General features: G+C 46.5%; 1 protein-coding gene and 1 long non-coding RNA gene across 4 annotated transcripts in view; one reads left to right on the top strand and one right to left on the bottom strand.

Annotated features, from left to right (window-relative positions):
* The window catches only part of GSE1 (Gse1 coiled-coil protein), a 428548-nt gene that overhangs the window by 306008 nt on the left and 107997 nt on the right, over positions 1-14543 (bottom strand). The gene's annotated exons all lie outside the window — the stretch shown is intronic.
* On the top strand, positions 11972-14244 carry LOC310768391. The gene is made up of 2 exons (XR_014551303.1): positions 11972-12208; positions 14068-14244. It is a non-coding gene; the product is annotated as an uncharacterized lncRNA (long non-coding RNA).

Here is a 14543-nt window from a genome sequence, read left to right on the forward strand (position 1 = left end):
TTCTCAAAGCTAAGATATAGGCAGCTGTCAGAAGGAAACCAGAAGTCTAGCCTGGGGGTCGTGCCACGGAATCAGAGGCAAAGACACACAGAAATGTGCCATGGGCAGAAAATGCTCAGACAAAATATCCAGGCCAAACAAGGGCCTGTCTAGGAAAGCCCAAAAGCCAACCTGGGCGAGCTACAAATCCTTCACCAGAGCAGTCAAATCCTTCACTGCCCAGGAAGATGCTCCAAACTCTAGTTCTGTGACTCGCCAGACAAGACAGATGCACAAAGAACGTAGGGTTGTCAGTGATCCCTGAAACTACTGTAGGGAGATGGTGGGCGATAGTCCTCCTCAGCTCCTGACCCCTTAACCAAACTGCAGGCCCTCCACACACACACACACACACACACACACACACACACACACACACCTTGCTTGGTAGATGCATCATGGGAACCCAGAGAGGCACCTCCCTTGCCTTCTGAAGAAATTGAGTCCTTGTTCCTTGTTCCTTTTTCCATTTTATGCAGACAAGGCCCTTTATGGATGAGCATGACAAAAAGGGAATTGAGAGCCAAGAGCCTGCTTTGGCCTTGTGTCCATGGGAGTGTGGGGTGGTGAGAGGATGAACTGTAATATGGCCAGGGCAGTGGGAAAGGCCCAGTGTGGCCTCTGTTGCCCCCACCTCAGCGTTAACAGTGACTTCATCCCACTGTGGTGCAGCCTCTCACTCTTCAGATGTGGCCCATCAGCTCCAAAGGCTTGGCCAGGCTTTTGGTTCCAGGAGCGGAGCCAGGCTTTTGGGCTTGGCAGGACAGTTCCTCCAGCTTGCAAAGCAGACAAGTCACAGAATGCTTGGGCTGGGTGGGTTGGGGAGAGAGCAAGAACCTACCAAGAGGTTGGTTTTGGCTTCACCTCAGAGAGCTTGGAAAGGCTAGTAAAACCCAGCCAAGACCACAACATCCATTCCTGGCTTCCTAGGGGAAGTCGAGAGCAGGAGAAGCTCTGCCACCCAGAGCAAGCCTCCCTTATGCTAGAAGGGCAAAAGACTGCAGCAGAGGTGCAATGTCCCATATCAAAGTCAACCAGACAACCATCCCAGCTGAACTGTTTTACACAACTTCCTAGCATACTGTCTTTTAATAAGCGGCCTGCTACAATTTAGGGCCTCTCCACACATCCTTTTATTTATTGCACATTCCTGATTATCTGCACTCATTATGGCATTGGTGCCGCTTTCAATACTGTTTGTGCCTGAGAAAGTTTTTGGACTCTTTCATTTTCAATCAGTTCATTCCCCATGACTTCCTGATGAAATACTGTAACATTTCATAACACAAAAGTTCACGTTTTTGTTGCACTATAGCACAAGAGTGTCCCTCCAGATATCAAGAACACAGTAACATTGGAAAAGCACCACAGAACAACTCATAAAGCAGAATGATGTTTGGTCAGGTATAAGTTCACCACTAATGCACTATTATTGGGTCAATAACCTGTTGCAAAACACACTCAAGAAACCAGGTTTTTTTTTGTGGGGAAGGGGGTGCTTATCATTTGCTAACACAAGTTCCATGTCCCAGTGATGTAAGGTCCCTCCAAAAAAAGAAGGGTGGGTACATTACTTCTTCACCCAACACAAAATTAACTTGCAGCACAGGAAGTGACAATGGTGATGAGATGCAGGAAGTGACAATGGTGACGAGATGCAGGCAACTCTTTTTTAAAAAAGTGAATGGATAAATTCATGAAGAAAAATGTCTATTAGCTATGATGGCTCAATGAAGCCTCCATGTCCTAGTGCAGTATGCTTAATAACACGAGGTGAAAAGGACAATCAAGCCGGGAAAGGGCAGTCAACTTCATGCCCCAAATGTCTGGCTAGTTGCTGATGAAACAGAAGCTGGAGTTGACAGTCTGACCCAGCACATGTTCTTTACATGTCCTAATCAAATTCCTGTGTTTCATGTGTACTGAAAATACTTTCTCTCTTCACAACTTCTCTCTATGAAGAACAGTGTAGGCACCTAAGCTATGTACCAGCATCATTTCTGGCAGTGGGCAGAGAACCAACTCTTGAGAACCCCATTGGTGTACCTGTGCCAGTACACTGAAGCCAGCAGGTGCCTTGGAATGTCTACAGTGAGTTGTGACTTCAGTGTAAAGTGGGAAGAGGGATGATATTGAGTGATTATGGATGAAATCTTAGAAGCCAGAAGGGAGGCTGAGCTGGATTTCCAAACAGGTAGAGGGGCAGGACCTCTGGAACCTATATTATTATTTGTGTCCCCCATGTAAGTATCAAAAGCAGGATAATTATGCAAATTAATGCATCTAATTTCTGCAGGTCACAGAATTTCTGAAGGTTACTCTGCCATCAGAGATTTTTCTGTTGTGCTGTCAAGATTGTGGGATTCCTTTCCAATTGAGGCCCACCAGGCTCCATCTTGCCTTTTGGCAAGCAGGAAAAATGCAATGATCCCAGAATATTTTTAGGGGGCCTTCAAACTGACACCTTTTGATTTCCCTGAGGTTTGCTTTCTAATCATTGCCAGTTTCCCTGTTGTTGTATTATGTTTATACTATGCTGTGTTGGCTTGTTTTTAACTGTACACTCCTTTTAGTCATTTTTAGATTGGCAAGTTGGGCACTGGGAACCAAGAAATAAATAAACTCACCTTCCTTGCTTCAGGGAGTAAGTTATGACACTGGCACAGAAATGTGTGTTCGTGTGCATACTTTTGTGCTTTATAGTCATGCCTTTGCCAGTCCCCTAGCACTGCATGCATGTCCAAATGGAGATATTTTACCTCGGCTCCAGATGCGTTATGGCTAGATAAAAGGAATTCTGTGGCTCATGAGTCCCCATACAGAATGCCATCCTAAGATCCCATCTGGACTATACATTTAAAGCAATATCATACTACAGTGGGACCTTGGTTTACGAACTTAATCCGTTCCGGAAGTTCGTTCTTAAGCTGAAACCATTCTTAAACCGAGGCGTACTTTACCTAATGAGGCCTCCCGCCGCCATTGCCCTTCCACCGTTCGGATTCCGTTTTTAGGCCAAGGTAAAGTTTGCAAACCAGGACACTACTTCCGGTTTTGTGGAGTTCGTAAACTGAATCGTTCGTAAACAGGACTGTTCTTAAACTGAGATACCACTGTACTTTAAACAATCACAGATTCCATGCAAAATAATCCTGGGAACAGAAGTTTGTAAAGGGTGCTAAGAATTGTTAGGAGAAAGCCCTATCCCCCTCACAAAGCTACAATTCCCAGAGTGGTTTGACAATCAATCTCGCTCCCCATGAAACTCTGGGAATTGTAGCTCTGTGAGGAGAATAAGGTAAAGGTAAAGGGACCCCTGACCATTCGGTCCAGTCGTGACCGACTCTGGAGTTGCAGCGCTCATCTCACTTTATTGGCCGAGGGAGCCGGCGTACAGCTTCCGGGTCATGTGGCCAGCATGACTAAGCCGCTTCTGGTGAACCAGAGCAGCACACGGAAACACCGTTTACCTTCCCACTGGTGCGGTACCAATTTATCTACTTGCACTTTGACGTGCTTTCGAACTGCTAAGTTGGCAGGAGCAGGAACCGAGCAATGGGAGCTCACCCTGTCGCGGGGATTTGAACCGCCGACCTTCTGATCGGCAAGTCCTAGGCTCTGTGGTTTAACCCACAGCGCCACCCACGTCCCGAGGAGAATAAGGGTCCCCTTATAACTCTCAGCACCCTTAAACTACTGTTCCTGGGATTTTTAGGGGGAAGTCATGGCTGTGTAAAGTGTTATGATACTACTTTAAATGTATTGTTATTATTATGTATTTATTTATACCCCACCTTTTTCCATGACAGAACTCAAGGCAGCTTATAGATAAAATATACAGATGAGGCCTAAAAATATCCCCCTGACATGACATGACCTTGAGTTTACAGATTGTGATGATACCGCAGGGATGTACCAGACCTTCAACCCAGGTCTCTAGTCACTAGATAACACTAGCTCTTAATGCAACACCCAGTGCCTAGATTTTTGCAATATGCAGTTACTCTGGTTACAGTGAATTTAAAGAGGATAGGAATGACTGTCAAAGTGATGCAAGGAGACACTGTGACTGTCACAGCTGAAAATCAAACTAAGGCCTACTGCACACAGTCCTGAAATGCTGCATCTTCTAGTGGAGGAGGAGTTAAAGTTTCCCCCTACCTTAAAAGGTGCAGTCCCAAATTCCTCTTGGAACAAATACTTCTTCACACTACACAGTTAATTGCTAACATTCACTGCCATAAGATGTGATGATGGCCACCAGTTTAGATATTGTCTGAAGGGGACTGGGCAAAGCTACAGAGAAAGAGGGGTCTGTCAATGGTTATTAGGCATGATAGCTATACAGAACCTCCAGGTTCATAGGCAGTCTACCTCTGAATGCTAGTTTCTGGGGAACAAGCTTGGGTGAGGAGTATTGTTGTCACGCACTACTTGTATGAATCAGGTGGACTAGAGGGACTTTTAGTCCAGCCTTATAAGAAAAGCCCAAGCTGTGGGGAGAAACAGAAACTGCCATGGCAGAGTTCAGGCACCGGATCCCACCATGCCAGGTTAGTTTTAAAAAGGGGGGAGGACTTTAGTTACCAAAATTATTATTTGAGATTAACTCTGGTGAATCACTCAAAAATAGCTGGCAAACAAGAGTAGTGTGAGAGTAGAGATATCACACATACACACACAGACTGCATCCCTGTGAATCTCAGACACAACACTGTGCAGTTAAGAGAATAGTAGGCAAATAGTGGAGAGTTGTTCTTTTCCCATTTCAGCTTCAGAGAGTCCGGTCTCAATCTCTGGGTAACTAGGCTGCAGAATTATTTTACCTCTCCCCCACCCCCTTCTCGCTCTCTCTTTCTCACACACAACTTCCACTCCCTTCCCAAGTCAGTGCTCTCCACTGGCGGGTGGGGGGTGGGAGAGAGAGAGATTAGTACAAAAAGAATCCATCTCTCACTCATTCACAATATAAGAGTAACACATAGCCTGATGCAAACGTGCACAAGTTCAAGGGGAGTTTGGCCACCAAATCCACATGAGATCAAGTTTCCCAGCTCTCATTGAGTAGATAAAGGAATAAAACAAACCAACAAAAAAGAACGCTCTTAAAAAGACAAGCAACTGCAAAGCACAAACACACCAGGATTAAAATAATATAAAATAACATCCTTATAAAAACACTTGGCAAAAGTTTGCAGCAAGTTTGCAGCAAGTTTCCTACCCAGCCAGCAAATAATTTGTTCTTGAATAGACACCAGAAAATTGGGAGGAGGGCACGCCACAAGAATTCAAGAAGGGGACTAAGTGCAGCTCTTCCTGCCCCCTACACACACCTTCTGTCCCAGAATTACATTAAGCAACTTGACCTTTGCAGCCCCTGAAACTACTAGACCTTCTTGGCTGTCCCACCCATCCCCAACTTAAAAGGTTTGGACCAGTCCCGGCAATGAACTTCTGGAAGATGGGGGTGGGGAGATTTCCTCCGCACCTGTCTTCTCTCACTCTCCCATCACAAGCAGACAGGTGCAGAATGTAAACTGAGCTTTAGTCAAAATTCCCTCCAGTTCAGGAGCCAAAATGAGGGGGCAGGCAGATCTGAGGTGGAACTGGGAAGCAGGTTGCTAGAGCAGCAAGTTAACAAAATATATTTCAGAGGAGGAAACCAGAGAAAGAAAATGGCCTTGAAAGTCAGCAACAAGTTTTTTGGGGGGACACAATGGACTTCTAATTATTGCCATCACAGGAGAGTGGGAGAAAGAGAGAGAGAGAGAAGTATCATTTGCAAAACTTCTGCCCACCACCCATTAGACAGGGACCCATTAATGAACGCTTGAGCTTCTACAGGATCAGAAACCGGCAAGTGTCCGTCTGTTCCCCAAGAACCCCACAGCAAGCCCCTGGTAGGAAAAGGGAGGGGGTGTTGGAGAATAAATGACATCAAAGGCTGCTTTGCACGTACCTTAGAAACAGAGAGAGAGAGAGATAGACACGGGGGAGCCGCCAATGGCAAAGGGGGTCTGAGGACCAGCGCCAGCCAAAACCGTCTCCTGGAGTGGACTGCTGACAGATTAGAGATGGGGGGGGGGAGAGAGATCAAGAAAGGGGGTGGAAGGAGGATCACTGCTGTGGAGGGGGGAGGAAGGGGGGAGCACAGGGGAGCCTCTCTGCGGACAGTTGCAAATCCCCTTTACAAATCTGGAACTGATGATAGTGGGGAAGGAAGGAAGGGAAGAAAAGGAGGGAGAGGAAATCTACAAACAAAATTCCCAGCCAGCAGCAAACCGCATACAGTGATGGATTGGCGGGGGAAGAGGAGGTTGCAAGGGGAGGCGGGGGACAGGACTGAAAGGGAATTTCCTGCAATTGCCTCGTGTTTGGGGTGACGTGGGGGGGGGGAGAGGAGAGAGAATGCACGGGAGGAGGGCGGATTTCTGAGTCAGAAGCAAATCAGAGGAGGCAAAGCAAGGCTGACACAACAAAGAGGCAGGAACAACAAAAGGAGCATATGGCCAGAGCAGCTACAGCCTGTAAATTAAACATAAAGGGGAGATTAGATAATTAATGAGGGCTCGCCTGCCTGCCTGCAATGCCCGCCCCCAAGGCAAGCAGGCAGGCCCAACCATTCCAGGCATGGGGGGCGGGGGCGGGCACTGATCTGGGGCACTGTGCCAATTGTGAGGCACCATGATCTGGGGAGGCACAAGCATGCATCTCCACACACAGCTGAAAGTTGTTATGGGGGGCTGAGAGGGAAACCACCTGTAAGGATGGGTGGGAGGAGGCAGGTAGGATTATCTAATGCGCTGGGCTTCTCTTGAGAAACAGTATTAGCTATGAGGTGTTGGGCTGGATCCCAAGTGAGTGGGGAGAGGAAGCCTTGCCTGCTGTGAAATCTACTTTAAGTTGACCCAATAAAATTAATGACCCAATGAAATTACTAATGTCTTCTGATTTCAATGCACCTACTCTGAGTAGATCTAACTTTAGATGCAACTGAATACTTGGCACCAACTGTGTATGTGCAACATTCTGTATAGAATCCCAAAATGGAATGAGTTCTGCCAGACGTCGAAACCATGCCTGAAAGACTGCATCCTTCTCTATAGACCCTCTTGGTTGCTAAGATCAGTGTGGGGGGGCGCTGTCTCTTGTCAGTTCCTCCATCCTCAGAAGCTTGGGGGGGGGGAATGTTGGCCCAAGAGAGGGCATTCTCTGTGCCAGCCCCTAAATTGTGGAATTCTCTTCTCACAGAAGTATGCCTGCCTGGTACCTTCCGCATACAGCTTACAGTAAAGTGAATATGAACTTCTTTACCCTGACATTTGACACCTGAGGTGTATATTTTCAGGACCAACCCTATTTTTGAGATTGCAAGTTCTTTTAAACTGTTTTTAATATTGTGTTGTAACCTGCTCTGGGCCCTTAGGGTGCAGGGCAGGTAATTATGGTAATTAATTAATAATAATAATAATATGTTTCAATCTGACAGAAGTGCAAATACAGTCAAAAAAAAAAAGAAAATGCACAGCATAATTCTACTATCACGCAAGCAATCAGAATTCTGTATCCTGAGACTATGTTTTTTAAAGTTTCTAGACCTCATGGATATGCAGATAGGCTTGAAACTTTATGGTCATTCCTTTATCTCAAAAGCCAGATCAACTGGATTTACTTCTGAGAAAGTATGGTTAGGATGAGGCTGTAAGAAATGGAAAGTCCATAAAAGTATCCACCAACACCCTTAATGTGACTCTATGACTTACAGGCAATGCTAAACATCAATGTTGCATCTGCAGCAGACAGAAGAAATCTGAATGGGAACAACCAAGTTGGTATGAACAACCAGCTGGATTTTTGCAGGTAGCTCCACTCACAAAGTAGAGAAAACAAGAGAACAAAGACTGCATAAACATCATATATTTAAAGTACATTACCCCTCAAATAATCCTGAGAACTGTAGTTTATTAAAGGTTCTGGAACTGTAAATTTGTAAGAAGTAAGCTACAGCTCCCAGGATCCACTGGGGGGTGAAAAGGTGCTTTAAATGTCTGGCATGTACCTGTGTGAAATAAAGAAAACAATTTTAGATAACAATTCTTCATGCTGCTTGCTAATTTACATCAGATAAGTTTTCAAGAGTGTCTCCTTCCTCACCGGAGACAGCTCACACAATCAGTGCACCACAAACAACTTAGAGCAAATGCTGGCATACTAGCCTTTGGCACAATCTTTGCTCACAAGCACCATGGGCTACCAGTTGTGAAGTGGGTCAGAAGAGAGAAAGAGGGTGCTTCCAGACTGCTGCTATTTTCGGGTAGGATTCAATCACATACCAGGAAATTCACAGTGTGAAATTCTAGGTGACGGGGAGTTGTTTCAGAACAAACCTGCTTCCCCTGCCCACCCCTCCTGCAAAAATTAGACTGTTTGTGATAAGGAAAATGACAAGGAAATGCACTGGAAAGTGTGGGATAACACTTGCTTCTAACCTCCTCATCTAACCTTCCCACAAACAAATCCAAATGAATGCCCATTAAATGGTAAATGTGGTCTTATCTCCCTGCAAACAAAGCAAGATGAATAAACAGGTTGTTTGGCAGCGCCCAGAGACAGAAAAAGCACAAAGAAAAAAAAGTTGTGTGCATATTCCCTTCCTCCCTTTCCCCTCCCCACTACAACTCCCTCTCCCTTCCCCCCAGCAGGGAAGCAGATGCTCTCCTAAATCCTAGCATTGAAGCTGGAGGGCAAGCAGGTGGGAAGCATATATCCAGGCCACTGATGGAAGACGGATTCATATTTCCATCCTCACACTATACTGACACCTGCTGGGACACAGGCAAGGTGTGTGTAATACTCTCTTCTCCTGAGGTATCCAGCAACTGGTATTCAGAGGCATAGTACCTCTGACAGGGGAGGTAGAACAAAACCATCAGAATCAGTAGCCACCGATAGGCTTATCTTACAAACACACTTCTGCACATTTGAGAAGCTGCAAGAACACCCATGGTCTATGGTTCAAGCGGCTACGAAGATGCAGGCTGGGTACCTAGTAGATCCCACATGGGACATAAACATGTCTCTATACACCTCTTACTCCTTTACCCCAGGAAGAAAACTAAAGCCCGAGCAAACTCCAAAGCCTAGATAGGCTAGCTGGCTGAGCATGTCAGTTGAGCTAATCAAGCAGATGCAGGATTTTTACTTATTATTTCAAAATATGGACTTGGAGCCATCAAGAAGAGGTGCCACCGAGTGCCCCAAACTGTAAAGCAGACAAAGTTTTGCTCTTTCCATTTTATGTTATGCAGGGGTGGAACACATGAGCAAAGCCTTTTCACACAGTCTATGTGTGGGCCGTTTCTTCAGGGTCCGAATCGACTTGGTACAGTCTGTATATCTCAAAGACTTTCTAAGACTTTCCAACCGCACCATCCCCTTCCCTGACACGAGCTTTTGTTTAAGACAGTGCACATCATCACCTTATGACACCATCAATGTTTAAAATGGGAGATGGGAACTGCTTCTTTTTCAGTATTCCCTGGTGGGTATCTTTCTAGGGGCTGCATGCCAATGATGGATGGGGCCAGAGGTGGACCTACAGGTGTGACTCTTCCCTTTAAACAGCAAGCCAGAGGCTTCCTGTGCATTCCCTCATGTGCACATCATCTCTATCCACACACAATGCAAATAAGAGGCATTATTTATTAATATAATTAGATTTATATCTAACATCCAAGGAGCTCAAGGTGGTGTACGTGGTTCTTTACCAGAGTTCAAGGACACACGAAGGAACTTGGGAAGAGTGTAGACCAGGGCCAGTGAGTGGGGGGCATGGTCTGGGTAGCATCCCAAGGGCCACATAGAGAGACCACATAGGGCCACTTCCATGCCTCCCCCCGCCCCCGTAGTTCACCAACCCCTGTTTTACAGCCACCCTCCATCACTATCCCTGCAACAGACTTTGACAAAATTCCTACACGGAAAAGCTTCTCTCTCTCTCTCTTCTTGCCCTGACTCTAGCAGAACCTTACACTCAACACCTGGGTCCAGGCCTCTGTAGTGCAAGCAAGCAGATGCCAGGAGGAACCTGAGCAGGACCCAGGCAGGCAGAAAAGAAAAACGCACACAAAACACACTCTCTCCACCACCACCCCTTTTGAAATGCAAAGAGTGTTTGTCCTGCCTCGGTCTATTCAAGTCCCTTCTACACTTTGAGTCAGATAGATGCACACAAAGGCAGTGGCAATGAAGGGGGCTGGGGAGGGGGGGCAAACACACTCCAACCAGCCCTCGCTCCAAGCCCTAGCCTGTGCATTGTCCTCACACCAAACAAATGCGCCCATTAATCTCTGTCCCAGCGCTGGCACAGGGAAGGGGGGCTACCTTCTCTCTCTCTCTCTCTCTCTCTCTCTCTCTCTCTCTCTCTCTCTCTCTCTCTCTCTCTCTGTGTGTGTGTGTGTGTGTGTTAATTGTCTCCTGAGCAGCCAATGACAGCCGGGGTGAGTCACAGAGCAGATGCTGAGCGCAAGAGTTCAAGAGAGAGAGGAGAAAAGGCTCCATGGAAATGTAGGCGATTTCTCTGCATGTCAAGATGGCTGTTAGGTCAACACGGAGGCTCTGTTTACTGAGCTGGGGGTATAGAAGCAGCTGTTCCTCCCATCCCTGAACATTTTTTTAAGGAGGCAGAAGCAGCAAAAACAGGGATTAGAGAGCGTCTGCAATGACTGGAAGCCAGCCGGGGATGGGGGGGGGCATCCATTAGTCATGCAATATCTGTGGCTGCAGGGTGAGAGCCTGTTTGGTCAGAGACAGCCCTTGCTAGTTTCTCCATAGAGAGGGCTGAGGCCTGCCTGGAGGTCATTCCTCTGGTTTGAGAACCCTTTCTCCCTAACTCCCAAATCTGAAATGGAGTGGTGTGGTTGCGAAAGCTGGTTGCAAGAGTAAAAGGATCATAGTGCCAGCAGCCAAAACAACAACTGCTTGCCTATATCTCTGTGTATGACAAAAATTGCAGATCCAAAGACGGATACATGTCACATCACATCATGGACTCACAAGTGATATAAACTGCCTCCCATTGAAGAATATTGCATCTGAGAGAATGAAAAGCAGAATTAAAAGCCTATCTAGGGTCTTTGATCTGTGATGGCTGTTTCATACATTCAAGTTTACTCTTGCTGAAGTCAGTCAATGGCAAATTGGTGTGTGTGAATGCACTTAGTGCACTGAGTGTCCCTGATCCACAGAAAGTCTACCTTCTTAAAAGTAGACTTTCTTCTAGAAGCATTCAAATATCTTCTCCTGGCTTATTTAAAGAGGCAACTATCAATCCTATTGCCATTGTGTTGAATTTTATCCTCTATCATAAGAGCTTTAGGCTTGGTGTGTAACCTTGTGCCATGCCCTCAAGATAGAAATCTGAGCAAATCATCTATCCTGAGTCTATGAGGCTAGAGAGAACTTGCAACCTACAATTGAAGTGCTTAGGATTCATCCAGGGATCCTGACAAGAGCCCCCCTTTCCTTGCTGTAAGGAACTTCAAAGTGCTTTCATCAAGCTTCTGCCTAAATGCAAGATCATTGACCCTTCAGGACCCCTTGCCACACAGAGGTGGTTTTTGCCATCCAGGTCATGGTGCATACGGGAAGTGCATGCACCACAGAAACGAGCCTTCACAGATTATTCTGGTGTGCCTAGGCCTTCCATGATCCCTTTGTGAAGAGTGCTTTTCTTAGCTTGCTAGTCTGCTGCATACCCCAGCCCAGGATCCAAGCCTCAGAGGTCATTTTCCCCCATTGAGAAAAGAAAGGCCAGTGGACACAGACGACCCTCTTTGCAAAGGCAGCCGCTCTGTTGACATGCCAAAGGGTTCCTATGGCAACAATGGAATGCGAGGGGCAGCTGGCTTGATGGAGTCTGGATAAACAAAGGTGGAAGGCAGCGGCAGGCGGGGGCGGGGAGTGATAGGGCTGCCCTTCCAACTGGCTGTGAGGGCAAAGGTCGGAGAGTCGAGCATGGCGTGACCCCAACTGAGACATCGTCCCCAAAAGGGCCTCGGCAATCAGGAAGGGCAGAATGCAGGGAAGGGGACAGAGAGGGAAAGTCTAGGGTCTCTCCCCCCACCCCACCGGCCACCCACTTCTTCCATGGTAGATAAAGATGTACAAGGCAAGAGACATTTCTGTACAACTAGCAAGACTAAAAAAGGGAAACTTTCAAGATCCTCTGATAGCACAAAACACATCTGAAAAAAACATAGGATGTCTTCTCACTTTTATGTATTTTATTTTATTTTAATATATGACATCCATCTGCATGGAGCTTAGGGTACAAGGCCTCAAACACAGGAACATAAATAATATAACAGCACAAGAAAAGCCCTGAAGCTGGATCAGGCCAATGGGGGTCCATTTAGTCCATTCTCACAGTGGTCAATCAGATGCCTTTGGAAATTGTACAAGCAGAAACTATGTTCTTAAAAATAGCCATTGTGGCCAGTAGCCAATTATAGTTTTATCTGCCATCAATTTATCTAAGGTGACTGGAAACAATGTGGGGTGCAGGGAGAGTATCATGGTGTGTAACACCCACAGCCAGGTCATAAAAAATACCCTGCACCATCTTCTCACACAAGTCTATATGGACCCCAGCTTTGCTCACTGGTCATTTCCCAGGACAACTAACTCCCCTTTCCACTGACCCCTTTCTCTGTTGCATGCTCAAACATTAACTCTCCTGTCATGAGTTCAAAACTAGCAGAAGAACAGCTGGCTAGATTTTTCTACTATCTATGCTGTGCTCTTGATCAGAAATCCCTGGTAAATTACACAGCATATTGAGGGCAGACCCCTTCCTTGAACAAGGCAGCAACCAGCCAGGGACTGGAAGGGAAACAGCCTCTTTGCAAACCAAAGAATATGAGAAGAAGCATTTCTTCCTGGCACAGCCCCATGGGAGCCTGCCCACAACACCTCTGTCTCAGGTTCCTCCTGCCAGTGAGAGAGGGTCTCAGGCAGACCCGGAGCCAAGCAGAAAGCAGATGCCACTCCAAGAACCCTGGCAGGCTGTGCCGAGGGTAATAAGGCAGCAGATCCAAGCTTTGCTCCAGCTCAGACTGGCTGCTACTTTTATGAAGCCATTTATTCCCTGGCCCTTGTTCAGCTGCCAAGCTCAGACCTTGTTTGGGTCTCTTCCCCTAAAGGAGCTGGGTTGCCTAGAGCAGACGTGTCAGAAGAGCACTGGTGCATTTATTTAGACCAGGGGCGCAGGGAATTCTTTTTCAGTCCAACGTTCACACAACCTCCTTGACAATTTTCTGAGGGCCACATGTCAGTGCAACCAGAGGCAAAAAAAACCAGAGCCATTCATGTACATTTTATACCTAGGATTGCATGAGCCTCATTTGCCACTGCGTCACACTGCTGACTCTTGTTCAGCCTGTGGTCCCCCCAGCTGAAAACCATTTTCAATGACCATTAAATCATTCCCAGTTAACATTTGTTGTTGCTTTCTAAAAAGGTTATTATAAGTTTTTGCAGTGGTGCCTCTGGTTAAGAACTTAATTCATTCCGGAGGTCCGTTCTTAACCTGAAACTGTTCTTAATCTGAGGTACCACTTTAGCTAATGGACCCTTCCACTGCTGCCGCGCCGCCGCCACGCGATTTCTGTTCTCATCCTGAGGTAAAGTTCTTAACCCAAGGTACTACTTCGGGGTTAGCGGAGTCTGTAACCTGAAGCGTTTGTAACCCGAAGTGTTTGTAATCCGAGGTACCACTGTATTTAAATCAAAAACCCTAAAAATGACATGCACCACTTTCTAAGAGGCATCCCTTCCTTGCCTTTACAGTCAGAACAGAAAGGAATGCCTCTTCTGACAAGAGTTCACACTACGACATTCACTGACGTTACCTAAAAACAAAGCATGCATTTTTTCCTTCCCAATTGCAGTTTTAGTCATATGCCAACTTATAAAAGATTTGGTCAACTGTGTGAGGTTCTTATTAATTCACTGTGATCTCTTTCATAGGGTAACAGCCCTCATGAGCATCACAAGCACTTTCCCAAACTAGTTCTGAAGTTCAGCATCAGCCACTGGGTACACGCAAGACTTCTTCAAAGAACATGAGGCAGCACCACGTCCCCACTGCCCAGATGCCTGCCTGGTAGCCACTGCTCGAGAATACAGTTCACTGTGCCTCCACAACATCTCTCTCTCTACGTAACAGCCCAGGTTCTGGTTAGACAGGGATAACAGCCCTTCCCACACATACAGCCAAGAGAGGAACTAGAAGTCTGCAACTGCAACAGGATGCCTAACCCAGCTTGAGAAAAGTGGCAGCCCTTAGGTCAGATGTGGGAACCCACTGGTTCTTCAGATGTCACTGAACTAAAACTCCCTGGCTGTGCTTGCTGGGGCTGGTGGGAGACACCAGTCTGGAGGAGCCCTTGCCTCAGTACATGGAGAGTTTGGGGAAATCAGCTGGGCTTCTCTGCCAGGCTGGA

This window comes from Podarcis filfolensis (assembly GCF_964270895.1).
Source record: "Podarcis filfolensis genome assembly, chromosome: 8".
In the NCBI taxonomy this organism is placed as follows: domain Eukaryota; kingdom Metazoa; phylum Chordata; class Lepidosauria; order Squamata; family Lacertidae; genus Podarcis; species Podarcis filfolensis.